Genomic DNA, 14097 nt, shown 5'->3' on the forward strand with positions numbered 1-14097 from the left:
ATATAAAATTCAACTTACTCCAAATTAAGGAAGAAGCGGATAAAGTCGTGGTCCGCGTATTTCTCCAGACATGCCACCAAGTATTTAGATGCCAGGATTCTTGAGGGATCCTTTCTGGCTCAAGACCGATGTCACCGTAGTTGAACACCGCAGGGTCTAAAATGGCTATTTTTTTGATCTCCATTCGCCGCATTTCCCTTATTTGCTAGGTAGACCACAGCCTTAAGAGGTTGATATCAAGCTTTTGGCGGTTGAAGAGGTGGAACAGTTCGTTGAACTCCACACCAAAGGTGATAGGACGTTCCTGAATGTTCCCATTTTCTTGGTCAAAGAAGTTATAGTCTTGTGGGATTCGAATATTGATCTGTTGGGCATGCTGTTGAGAACCAGCTAATGCTTGCATGTAGAACTGATGAAGCTCTTGCATCACTCTGGACACGGCATACATGGAATCTTCGGTGACCATCGGTCTTCCAGGATAGTAAATAAGCACCCGGTCAAACTCCCTAGTGTCGTCGCTCGGTGCTCCGACACCGGGGGCGTGCAGCCACGTCCCCCTTTCAGGTTCGGTAGGGGCGTCTGGGGTGGAGACCAGATGATCGCCGGCACGGCGGGCGATGCCCTACTAGGCCGGCGAGGCAAAGTGCTAGGGGTACGCGCTAATCCAAGAACAGACGTACGCACGATTTTTACCCAGGTTCGGGCCACCCGGAGGTGTAAAACCCTACGTCCTGCCTGTCTGAGCTAATATTGATTACGGATCAAATGTTCACAGGTTGCCAGGTAAGCTCCCGGGCTTTCTCCCAGTGGCTAGGCACTCCTCACCACTCTCCGCTGGCTGCCTACTGGAGCCACTAAGCATCTATCGAGCGAGTTTCGTCCGAACGAACGAACTGACCAACTGACTAACCCGTCAAACCTCTCTCCCCTCTAGACCGTTGGCATGGGTCCTCCTTTTATACACAAGGGGATGCCACATGTGCCACGGGGCATGGGCTACAAGTGTCCAACGGGGAGGCATGCAACTCTCCCTGGTGAGTTGGTGGCATGCATGGGTGCCACCTCCGCTGCTAGGGGCCTAAGACCCTAGGGTAGGATTGGACAACCACTGTTCCTTCGACCCGACGGGTAACTACCCGTCGGTCGGCTCGTTTACTGAGCCGCGCGCCTTACTCCTTGCCTTGGTGGGACCGTGTGTTCCGCGCCCGCCACGCGCCCGTGTGGCGCTGTCCAGTGGGCCCCACGACCCGAGGCGGGGGCACGCGTCCGGGAGCCTCCAGTCCCCGCAAGTCGGCCCGGGAAGCACCCGGACCCAGCGCGCCCGGGAACCTCCTCCCGGAAAGCAGCTTCCCGGGAGGTGCCTAATCGGGAATATTCCTGAAAGCCCCGCTAGTCCATTTCGGGCTGGTAGCTTGCCGGGAAGCTCGTTGGTGCTGCCCGGGATGAGACCTTCCCGGGAACCCGGGGCAGGGGGCCATGCGTCGCGCAGCGGTGGTACCCCGGGTGCAACGGGTGCGACAGTAGCCCCCGGGCGTGGGCCGGCATCACCTGTCCCCGGAAGGGTCTCTTCCTAGCCGGTTGCCGGGCTACGCCCTTAACCGACGCGTGGGCCCCCGATCAGTTGCGGGCCCGCGTCCCTTCGCTGCCCCGCGTACGGCACCGCCAAAAGCGGAGTAGTGGGCGCGAGATTTCCGCCCTAATCCCCCCCCCTAAATGGGGTAGTTATGGCCACTCCGCGCATTACTCCCAGTGATTAGGAGTTATCCCCGCGCACCCGTAGGGTACGGAACCGGCCGTTACCAAATGACCGGGCGTCATAAAGCTTCCACTGTTGGCAACGGGGAGCAACACTTTGCCCTTTCGCCTCCATCCTCTTCCGCATCTCGCATCCCTGCGCTCTTGCCAGCTTCCACCTCGCTCCTCATGGCGCCCCCCACCACCAGAAAGGGGAAGGAGGTCCAGTCTTCGAAGAAGCCCGCGACCAGCAAGACCGAGGCAGCACTCAAAGCGGCCGCCGCCAAGGACCAGAAGAGGCGGGAGATGCGCGCGAAAGTAGCCTTCTTCCGCCCCGGCTACAACGGCGAGGCGCTGGGGAAGCTCCGGCACGCCGTCGCTTCCAACTTCAACGAGCACGGGGAGACGCGGATCTTCCTGGCGGGCGTCCAACACCAGGATAACGACTTCCGGGTGTTCGCGCGCTTCCTCCTCTGCGGCATGGTGCCGCCCTACTCTCTGTTCCTCCACGCACTGATGGAGTCCTATCAGCTGCGGGTGGCGCAGCTCCACCCCACCTCGCTCTTCCTCCTCGCCACCTTCCAGTTCCTCTGCGAGGCGTTCGTGGGGGTGATGCCGTCGATGGGGCTCTTCCGGCATTACTTTTACCCGCACATCGACAATGCGAAGACGATGTCGTTGGGGGTGGTTTTCCGTGCCCGCGACCAGATGAAGTCGGAGTTCATCGTCCGGTGGGGGAAGAAGATCGAAAAAGAATGGCGGGGTGACTGGTGCTGGGTCCGAGTGGAGGACCCCAGGAGTTCATCCAGCCGCCGACGGGGCTGCCGGTGCCCCAGATCGGCTGGCAGGATAGGTACCACCGCGACGCCGACCTCCTCCCCATCGTGGAGAAGATCAAGGCGTTGCGGCTAGCGGGGCTCACAGATGTCGACGTGGCGCGCACCTTCGTCCTTCGGCGCATAGCCCTGCTGCAGCTGCATTCCCGGCCCGCGTGGATGTACACGGGCTCCGGGGACAGGACACGCCTGCAGGCGGACGGCATGGACTTGGAGTCCCTCAAGACATGGGTGAAGGGGATCTCCGGTGAGGTCTTCCTGTCGATAGAGTTCCCGCCGGGGGTCTCCGCTCTCCACGCCGGCGTCAAGGCGCTCAGCGACATCGTCGGCGCCTTCCCGCCCTGCAACGAGTGGGGGCTGATGGACGACACCCCCACCCGCGTCCCGCACGCTCCCCTGCAAGCACCCCGCCGGAAGCAGGTGCTCGAGGAGAGCGAAGGCGGGTCCGAGCCCAGCTGGCCCTCCCTCCAGTCGTTGGACGACGAGGCGGGCCAGGTGGCTGCGTCCCCGGAAGTCGTCGCCGTGGAGGACGACGACGATGAAAGTAGCGACAGCGCGCCCCTGATCCTGAGAAGGTCGAGGGCGTTCGCGGCGGCCGCAGCCACTTCCTCAACAGCGACGTCTGCCCCGGCAGCGGCCCCCACCCTGGCGGCGGCCGCCGCTCCAGGGGCGCCCGCGGGTACCACGACGGCATCCGCGGCAACAGGGGCCGTGAGTGCCTCGGCGGCGGCCCCTGTCTTGCCGGTGGCCGTCGGCTCCGCGGCAGGAACCGGCTCCGGGGTGCTCGCCAGCACCCCGGCAACGTCAGCACCTGCGACGGCCTTCGCTCCGGTAGCGGGGGCCTCCGCGAGCTTGGCGCCCGGCGGCGCGGCGGCATCGCCATCGACACCTGGAGCTCTCCGGGTCACGACGACGCCGCGGGCGCCCACGGCGCCGCCCGCCCGGGGGGTCTTCTGGGGCTTCGCGCTCCGGCGCAACCCTCCGAAGTCCTCCTCGCCGGCGGGCGCTAGCAAGAGGGTGAGGAGTGATTCCCTGACAGGCTCGCCAAGCAAGAGGACGCGCGCGGACACTGGCGGCGCCACTGACCTCGCTGCCTCGGGGGCCAGCGTCGGCACGGGCGCGCCCCTCGGCGACCCAGCCCAAGCGGAGACAGGGCCGGCACCAGGTATGTCTTCGTCGATTCCCTGCAACTGCAATTCCTGCTAGCCAAATTCACAAACATGCCTTCTCTTTCTGCAGCGAGCGGCAGCTCGCCCGCGGCAAGACCCTTGGACGCTCCTGCTAGCGCAGGCGAGGTAGCGGAGGCTGCATCGGCAAGCCCGACGGCCGCACAAGGTAACCGCCCTGGTCGCCCCTATTCGCCTCCGATAACACCAACCATCGCCGACCCTCATGCTTCTACACGGGTGCAGGCAGAAGCGCGCCCGCACCCGGAACGGGCACGGCCGTGGTCGACCCCGACACGGTCGTCGGGGCCACGGGGGCGGAGGTGGAGTCAGAAACGGCTCCCGGGTCCGCCCCCGCCGCGACGGACACAGCGGCAATAGTGGGGACCGCCGCCGCCGCGGCGGCACCCGGCGACGCGCCAGAAGCCGTGGACGTGGCCGGCTCAGGCTCACCCGCCGTCCAGCAGGGGACGACCCCCGTCGGAAGCAGGGAACCCTCTCCAACCCCGGTGTCCCGGAGCCTGGGCGCGGGGGAAGTTGTCGGGGAAGGACGGCAAGACCCCAGGGAGCAAGTTGGCGACCCCGCGCCCAGCTCCACCTCAGCAGCTGGGGCTTCGTTATCCTCGGGGGCTCTCCCCGGCACCGACCTCGGCACCCTCGCCGGGGTCGCTTGGAATCCTCTTACCTGGGATCTGAGCGTCTTCGAGCGTGGGCACCAGTTCCTGGACGCCGTCCGGGACCAGCAGTTCGCCTTCGTCACCTCCTACAACGAGGTGAGGGAGCGCCACACCGCCGCCAAGAATCAACTCGGCGAGGTGCGGGAGGCCATCGAGAGAGAACGGCGCGAACTCTCCCGGCTGCGCGAGGAGACGCGCCTCGCCGAAGAGGAGGCGCGGCTGGCCCGGCAAGCCCTGGCTCGGGAGCTGGTGGTCCCGGAGACCGAGCTCCGTCGGCAACTGGAGGTCCAGCGCACGGAGCTCCAAGGTAGGCTCGACGCAATGGCGGCAACCCTAGAAGCTTCCCGGAAGGAACATGCCGAGGTGCTCGCGACGGCCCAGGCGCGGCTGGACGAGAAGAGCGAGCTGATCGCCAACTACCGTGGCGAGATCGAAGGCCTCCGCGTCCTGCTGGAGGTGCAGGTCAAGGCCGCCGAGGGCGCGACGAGAGCGGCGACTCAGCACGAGGCCGAGCTAAACTCGGTTAAAGGCAAAGCGGCCGGGCTTGAGGATGAGTTGGCCGCCGTCCGGGAAGAGCTCGCCAAGGCCGGCGAAGCAACCGCGGCCCAGGCCTTAGAGCTTGCGAAGTTGGAGGGCCGCGTCAGCAAGGCCAAGAAGGCCGCACAAGACGCCCGACTCCATCACAGCACGCTGATCGGGAAGCGGCAGCTTGAGACGGAGAAGCTGGCGAAGATCGCCGGGTCGCTGCGCGACTTGCTGCCCAAGTTCGAGCTGCAGGCGGCGGAGGTGGACGGCACGGACGTCACGACGCTGATCCCCTTCTTCTCCGACTTGTTGGGGAAGCTCGGGGCGCTCGACGTCTGGATCGCCAAGTACGGCGCCAACGAAGTCGCCAACTGCGCCTGGGAGGTTGCCGGGACAATCCTCCCGCGGATTCATCTCCGGGACCCAGAATTCCCCTTCGAGTCCCTGCTGGACGCTTGGTCCGACAGCGAGGACGAGCCCACGCACAGCCAGGCAGTGCGCGAGTTCGTCGACGAGGTCGTCGAGCGGATGCAGATGAAGCCGGAGCCTGAACCCCCCGTCGACCCCCCGACCGAAGACGACGACAACTAGCTGCCGCGGCCCCTGGCTATACTCGTTGCTTCCCCTGTACCTCTTTCTTGTTTGCTTTACCTGCAAGTATGGCGCTTAGCACCGTTTGGACAATGATCTTTTGGTTAGTCCATGTAACCACTCGACACCTAGTCAATCAAGCTCGTTAGTTTGCTCAATTTTTGTCCTTTATTCCCGAGGCCGCCTCGCGGGGTGGTTCCCATAGCCTGTGCGTGTCTTGCCTTGTGTTGCGGGGGGACTCGCGCACGCCTCACCCTTGACCAGACCAGGGACCCGGGACGGACCCGCGGTACCGACCTGGGGCCAAGCGGTAGCGGGGAGCCACTCCGCTTGCGGGGTAACCACCCCGAGCCGTGTCCTCCCGGGGCGGACCCGGGAGCCACACGGGGAGCGCACTCCCCCCGCAAGCGTCCCTTGTAACACTCTGGCTACGCGCGGGATCCGGGGCCGCACCCAGCGGGGCAGTGCTCAGTTTCGTTCAGCTCTTAGCGAATTCAGCGTTCATGTTCAGATACTTAGCTTTCCGTTTGGTCCAACGTTCCGCGATGCTCTGCGGTAGAGTGCAGACGGGGCACCGCCTTGGTAGGGACCCTCCCGGGGTACCTGTTCAAGGGAAACGATTTCTAAGGGATGCAGCAGGAGCGCGGGGGCAGGATCGCCGCCCGCGGCAACCGCCGCCGACGATGCTACCACCATGCCCATGCGGCAACCCTCGCCTTCAGGGACAGACCCTGGCCTTCAGGGGGGAACCCTGGTTTAGGAGGACTCCGCCCCGGGAGCAGCCGCAAGACGGCTATAACGTCCTCGCCGCCAGCTGCGCCCCACCCCGAACGGCGGGCACGGGTGGCGAGGAAGTTATAGCCTCCCTGCGACAGCCCCCGCAACTGGGGAAACCTGGTTTTTCTGGGGAACTCGCCCCAAGGGATGCGATGACCCTTGTTACCCGGGAGCTAAACTGCTCGAGGGCCGCGGCAGGGACGCGGTGATGGGCCGGAACGAGCGACGAGCGCCGGCACCGGCGCCCTCACAGCGTCCTCGCAACGACCCCCGCCCGAAAAAGACTCTCTCAAAGGGAATGCGGCCGGGTCTCTGTGGCAGTGCACCCGCCGGCACAAGGCACGGATGGCACGCACTACCAAAGAGTCTCTGCGGTCGACCCTGCTCCTTCCGGAGGTGTCCTACGGAGGGGGGCGACAAGGGCACTGTAGCAATGCACCCCGTCGGCGCCGGACGCGGACGGGACGCACCGCCATAGTGTCTCTGTGGCGACCCTCGCCCTGGAACCGCCCCTTTGAAGAAGCGCAGCAGGGGCACAACGGCAGTGCACCTGTCGGCGCGGGACGCCGATGGCACGCACTACCCCCGTGCCTCTGCGGCACCCCTCAGGGTGGGCTCGATGGGGTGGTGCGGCAGGGGCGCGATGGCGGCCCATCCGCCGGCGCTAGGCGCCGGCGGGAAGCACCACCTCCGCGCCTCCGGCGCACGACCTGCTTTCACGGCCCCGAACCCGGCTTCGCTCTGAGCAATTCCGTGGTTGGGGCGCGGCACCGTGGCGCCTTTTCCCCGAACACGGCGCCGTTTCCGCCGCCATGCTTACCGGGTAACCACGACACACGTGGCGGCCAGCCGACAACCCAGAAGCCTCGGAGTGCGGTGAACCCCTTGTGTTGCGGTCCCCCGCACCACAAGGCACTGGTGTATGGTGCGTCCCGTGGGCAGCTCATGGGCACTACAGTGTACAAGATTCCTCCCTTTCCTGTAGGTTAGACTCCTACCAGATCCGAGGTGCTGAAATTTTTTCGAAACTTACGAAAACAAGTAACACAGGTAAATCAGATAAATCTCATCTTATCTCTCCTGCTTCCCAGCCCCCGGCACAAAGGGGTCGATGCCAAACTTGGATGTGAGCATTTCCTTCCCGGGCGCAGCGACTGCGCGGTGTAGGCGGCGGGAGGGCGAGCAACCACACGCCTAGTGGTGCACGTTGCGGGAAGCCCGGCAACGGCACGACCAGTGATGCACGCTGCGGGAAGCCCGGCAACGGCATGCCCAGTGCCGGAACGATCCGGCAACGGGTTTTCGTTTCGGGGCCACGGCAGCCCCTTGCTCACAACCAAGTAGGGAAAGACACCTTTGTGCATTTAAAGCAGGAGGCAAGAGGGGGAAAACAAGCGAATGAACAAGGCAAGAACAAAGCTCAGGGGTGAAAGACCTATCTTTATTCACAGTTAACTAGCGGTTTACACACGGGGGCTGCCCGGTTACACTAGTTCGAGAGGTATGCATCGGAGGCATCACCTGAGGGTCGGGCTCCGCCGCTTCACGGGTAGAACTTGCGCAAGTGTTCAATATTCCAGCTATTGGGCACCGGCAAGCCGTCTTCGGTTTCCAGGCGGACAGCCCCCGGCCTGGTCACCTGCACTACCCGGAAGGGGCCCTCCCATTTCGGAGTCAACTTGTTCCTGGCCTTCGTTCCTTGTATCCGACGCAAGACAAGGTCTCCGTTCTCGAGCCCCCGGGGACGGACTCGTCTGTCGTGATAACGACGGAGTCCCTGCTGGTAGCGCGCGGCTCGCACAGCAGCCCGGCACCGAAGCTCTTCGATGAAGTTTAGATCGTCGACCCTTTGCTCGTGTTGGCTGGCGTCACCGTACGCGCGTACTCGGGGAGATCCGTACTTGAGCTCGAGGGGCGGCACCGCTTCTGCCCCGTAGACAAGGGCGAAAGGAGTTTCGCCCGTTGCCCGGCTAGGTGTGGTCCGGATGGACCACAGCACGGGCTGGAGTTCTTCGATCCAGTGCTTCCCGTGGCCTTTGAGCTTGTCAAAGGTTCTCGTCTTGAGCCCCCGCAGAACCTCTGCGTTTGCTCGCTCCGCCTGTCCGTGGCTCCTCGGGTGAGCGATGGACGCGAAGCGCAACTTAGTGCCCATGTCTTCGCAGTAGGCGCGAAACGCTGCGCTCGTAAATTGCGCGCCGTTATCGGTGATGATGCTATTGGGAACCCTGAACCGGCACACAATGCCCTTAAGGAACTTGAGGGCCGCCTGGGCGGTCACCTTGCGCACTGGTTCCACCTCCACCCATTTGGAGAACTTGTCGATGGCCACAAACAAGTATTCGTAACCGCTAATCGCCCTTGGTAGCTTGCCGACAATGTCTAGTCCCCAGACCGCGAACGGCCATGAGGACGGGATGGCATGCAGGGCCTAGGCTGGTTGGTTGCTCTTCTTCGAGTGGAACTGGCACGCTTCGCACGTCCTCACCAGCCGCTCTGCGTCGGCCAGGGCCGTGGGCCAGTAAAAACCATGCCGGAAAGCCTTGCCGGCCAAAGCCCGGGAGGCCACATGGTGTGAACATGTGCCTCGATGTATGTCCTCCAACAGTGCACACCCTTCCTCCTGCGGCACGCAGAGGAGTTTTACACCATTCGCACGCCTGCGGTAGACGCTGCCGTCTATCACGGTGCACATCTTGGCTCGCCGCGCTACGCGCTCCGCGGCGACGTCAGCAGCGAAGTTGTCCTTCCGCTTGACGTGTTCGAAGCGCAAACCCTTGAACTTCCGTTCCAGCTTGCGGACCTCTTCCACGTACGTCGCCATTTGAGGGCAATCGTAGTCCTTGTTCACCTGGTTGATCACAAGCTGGGAATCACCGCGAACAACCAGGCGCTTAATGTCGAGGGCGACCGCAACCCGGCAAGCAGGCCTTCATACTCCGCCGTGTTGTTGGTGGAGTTAGCGAAGTCGAGTTGGACAGCGAACCGCAGCTGGTCCCCTGTGGGTGACTCGATCATGACCCCGGCTCCCGCTCCCTGGAGACTGAACGCACCGTCGAAGTAGAGGACCCAGTGGCCCTCGTCCAGCTTGCCAGGAAGGCCGGTCTCCGACTCACTTTCTTCTACGCCCGTGGACGTCCACTCCGCGACGAAGTCTGCCAGGGCCGTGCTCTTGATGCTTTTGGAGTTGGCGAAGTGGAGGTCGAACTCCGACAGCTCCATCCTCCATTCGGCCACTCTCCCGGTGGCTTCACGGTTGGTGAGGGTCTTCCCGAGGCAGAACCCGGACACCACCGTGACGCGGTGCGCCTGGAAGTAGTGGCGCAACTTGCGGGACGCTAGGAGAATCCCTAGAAGGAGCTTCTGTACTTGCGGGTATCTTGTCCGCGCGTCGTGCAACACCGTACTGACGAAGTACACCGGTCGCTGCACCAACCGCTTCCGCGGCGCCGAGGTTGACGGCTCTGGGGTGGTCCCTGGGCTTGAGGTGGTTGCCGGAGGCTGCTCAGCCACCTGCCCCGCAGCCCCAATCCTCGGGACGTCTTCCTCCCTCTCGGCAACCAGCACCGAGCTGACCACCTGGTCAGTCGCCGCTAGGTAGAGTAGCAGTGGCTCGCCCAACTTGGGGGCGACGAGGATGGGCGGTGACCTCAGGTATCGCTTGAGTTCCTGGAGCGCCGCCTCGGCCTCGACAGTCCAGTCGACTGGACCCTTCTTCTTCATTACCCGGAAGAAAGGCAGGGCACGCTCGCCCAGCCTGGAGATGAAGCGTCCAAGCGCGGCAACGCAGCCGTTGAGGCGCTGGACATCTTTCACCTTGCGGGGGGCCTCCATCTTCTCGATGGCTTCTATCTTGGCCGGGTTGGCCTGTATCCCTCGGTGTGAAACCAAGAAACCCAGAAGCTGCCCGGAGTTGACACCGAAGGTGCACTTATCCGGGTTCAGTCTGAGCTTGATCTTGCGGAGGTTGTCAAATGTCTCCCGCAGGTCATCAATCAGGGAGTCCCTACGCTTCGATTTGATGACGATGTCATCCGTGTAGGCCTCCGCGTTGCGGCCTAGCTGGGGCCCCAAACATTCTCGCAAGACGCGCTGGAATGTGGAGCTCGCGTTCTTCAACCCGAAAGGCATGCATGTATAGCAGTAGCAGCCAACCGGGGTGATAAACGCTGTCTTTTCCTCATCCTCGACCGCCATCTTGATTTGATGGTAGCTGGAGAAAGCATCCAAAAAACTCAACAGGTCACAACCAGCGGTAGAATCAACTATCTGGTCGATACGGGGTACAGGGAAGGGATCCTTGGGGCATGCACGATTAAGATCGGTAAAATCCACGCACATGCGAAGCTTATTGCCCGCTTTGGGCACCACTACAGGGTTAGCCAGCCAAGAGGGGTACAAAACCTCCCTGATCGCCCCGGCAGCCCTGAGCTTGCCCACCTCTTGCTTGATGAAATCTTTCCGTTCTTGTGCCTACCGCCGGATCTTCTGCTTGACGGGGTGCGCGTCCGGGCGCACCGCGAGCCGATGCTCAATCACCTCCCTGGGGACTCCGGGAAGGTCCGACGGTTCCCAGGCGAACACGTCGGCATTTTCCCGGAGGAAGGTGACGAGGGCGCTTTCCTATTCGGCGGTCAGGTTCGCACCGACGGTAACGGTGCGCTCCTTGTCGCCGGCTTGGAGGGGCAGCTTCTTCACTTTGGCGGCCTCCTCCCGGAGCCCCCGCCCCTTGCCGGGACGCACGCTCGAGCCCGCACCTCCTCCGGCTAGCCCTTGCAGGGTGGCGCGGGCCTTCTTCATTGCCGGGGCGTCACCCGGCAGGGCGTCGTCCTCGACAACACCTTCGTCGCCGGCGTCAGCTGCAGCAGCGGCCCGGACGACCTCGCCAACGCACCAAGCAGCGTCTTTGAGATCGCACCCGATGGAGAGGACTCCGTAAACGGACGGGATCTTCATCACGCCGTAGGCGCAATGCGTAGCCGCCATAAACTTGATCAGCGCCGGACGGCCAAGAATCCCGTTGTAGGGCAACGGGGTATGCGCCACGTCGAACACTATGTGCTCGGTCCTGAATGCTTCCCGGGACCTGAAGGTGACCGGCAGCGTGATGCGTCCCAGCGCGCGCACGATCCCGGGGTTCACCCCCCGGAACGGTTCGGTGGGCTTCAGCTGCTCCATCGGCAGCTGGAGCTTTTCCACCAGCCTGGCGGACAGGAGGTTAAGCCCTGCTCCGTTGTCCACCAGGACCTTGGTCACCGTCATATTGCCAATGATCGGCGAGACGACAAAGGGTATTACCTCGGAACCGAATTGTCGCACCGGGTGGTCGTCGGCGTTGAAGGTGATCGGAACGTGCGACCACCTCAGCGGCTGTTGCGGCTCCGCATCCGGCAACAGCGCGCACACGTCGCGGGTGAGGCGCTTCACCGCGGCGTGGGATGGGAGAGCGTAAGATCCCCCATGGATACAGGCGACGCCACGAGGCTCCTGGAAGCCCGGCTCGTCGCCGCCGGAATGGTCGGACTCAAGTTGCTCCTCGGCGCGCACCCTGCCGCGCCCGCGAGGAGGGCGTTCCCGCACCGCGAGGGGCTGGCTGCGCCCTCCTTGGGGTTCGACCCTGCCGGCACCCCCGCCGGCAGGCCTCGGACCTGCTCTGGGGTCATTCGGGCAATCTCGGGAGAGATGCCCGATGTCGCCACAATTGAAGCAGGTGCCCGCGGCGCGGCGCTCCTCGTGGCGCTGCTCCCGCCGCTGCTTGATCCCTTGCAGGACGCGGCAACTCTGCGCATCGTGGGTGGAGTTGTTGTGGATAGGACAGCGGGACGCGTCGCCCTGCTTCCCGCCAGATTCTCCCCCCGGCGAGGCCTGCTTCGTGGGCCTCGCGGCAGGAGCCCCCGAGTCCGCAGCGAGGACTTGCTTCCCGCTGCGCTTACGGGAGCCCTTCTTCTGCGAGCCCTCACCCGGGCTCGCGGCAGCCTGGGCTGCCAGCTGAGGCGCTAGGCGCCCCTCCTCGGCCATGGCGCACTTGTGCGCCAAGGCGTACAAGTCCTGCGTCGTCCGGATCCGATGCGTGCTCAGCTTCTCACGCATCTTGGGATCGCGGACGTTGATGGCGAAGGTGTTTATGATGGCGGCCGCCTCCGCCTCCGGGATAGAATAGGAGAGATTGGAGAAGCGGTTGACGAAGGCCCGCAATGTCTCTCCCGGTTTTTGCACGATGGTGTGCAGCTCCGCCATGGTTCCCGGGCGCTTATAGCCGTCCCGGAACGCGCTCACGAACTGCTCGCGCAGGTCTGCCTAGGTGGTGACGGATCCGGCGGGCAGGTTGAGCAACCAGGTTCACGCTGATCCCTTCAGGACCATCGGGAACCAGTTCGCCCTGACCTTGTCGTCGACGCCGATGGCATGCATGCCCAGCGTATAGGTCAAGAGAAAATCTTTGGGGTTAGCGGTCCCGTCGTACGTACCGAGCGCAGGCGCTCGGAACTTACGAGGCCACACCACCCGCCGCAACTCGCGCGCGAACGCGGTGCAGCCGTCTTCTGGGCCCAGGGGAGCATCTTCTTGCTCCAGTGGGTGCCGGCGCTCCAAGCGCCGGCGCAGATCCTCCTGTTGTCGGGCATTCAAGATGCCACGCGCATCGCCCCCTGGGACGGTGGGCGATGAATTCGAGGACCCCTCCGGGCTCCCGTCTACCAGGCCCCGCTGAGGAGGGGGAGGGTTCTCCCCCTGTCGTGAGGTGGGCGGCGCGCCTTCGCGCTCTGAGTTCGGCCCGTGGCCGGAGCCTACCGGGGCGCCCTCGCCTTGCGGCTGTTGGGCGGCCAGGGCGAGAAGCGCTTCCAACTCCTCGCCCCACGTCTCGTGCGCCGGCGTGCCCTGCTGCGGCTCGTACCGCACCATGACGCGCGCGGCGACGATGGCTTCAGCCGGGGTTCGCACAGGGGGCAACCGGTTTCCTGAACGGCTGCTTCCCGCCCTGGCCCCGGACGCCTCCGGGCGTGCAGGGTGCGAACCTCCAGGGGTCGCCCGGGACGCGCCGTGCTCCGGGTGCCGCTGTCGCGGGGCATCCTCGGGTCGCGTCTCCACCCGTTGCCTGGCCTGGGCGACGTCATGCGTGCTCGCCCGACTGCCCCCAGCGCTGGGGGCAGCCGGTCCCCTCGGCCGATTGTCGGTCGACGGTCATGGAGGCGGTGGAGGCAGCTGCGTTTGCTGCACCCTCGAGGGCTCGGGATTCTCTTGAGCTCCCGATTCGGGTCGCACGTCGTGCGACCGCGTGTGCGCCGCTGGGGCCTCATGCGGGTCTATGCGTGAATCACCAGCCCGCTTGGAGGGCATGGTGACAAGGCTCGTCGACAAAGAAGAGTGAAGCCGATGCCGATGGGAACTTCCGCTGCCGGCGATCTCTGGTGCCGTCCACTCCCACGCCCCCTACCTGGCGCGCCCGATGTCGTCGCTCGGTGCTCCGACACCGGGGGTGTGCAGCCACGTCCCCCTTTCAAGTTCGGTAGGGGCGTCTGGGGTGGAGACCAGATGATCGCCGGCACGGCGGGCGATACCCTACTGGGCCGGCGAGGCAAAGTGCTAGGGGTACGCGCTAATCCAAGAACAGACGTACGCACGATTTTTACCCAGGTTCGGGCCACCCGGAGGTGTAAAACCCTACGTCCTACCTGTCTGAGCTGATATTGATTACGGATCAAATGTTCACAGGTTGCCAGGCAAGCTCCCGGGCTTTCTCCCAGTGGCTAGGCACTCCTCACCACTCTCCGCTGGCTGCCTACTGGAGCCACTAAG

Source organism: Brachypodium distachyon, chromosome 1 (assembly GCF_000005505.3).
Source record: "Brachypodium distachyon strain Bd21 chromosome 1, Brachypodium_distachyon_v3.0, whole genome shotgun sequence".
Lineage (NCBI taxonomy): Eukaryota > Viridiplantae > Streptophyta > Magnoliopsida > Poales > Poaceae > Brachypodium > Brachypodium distachyon.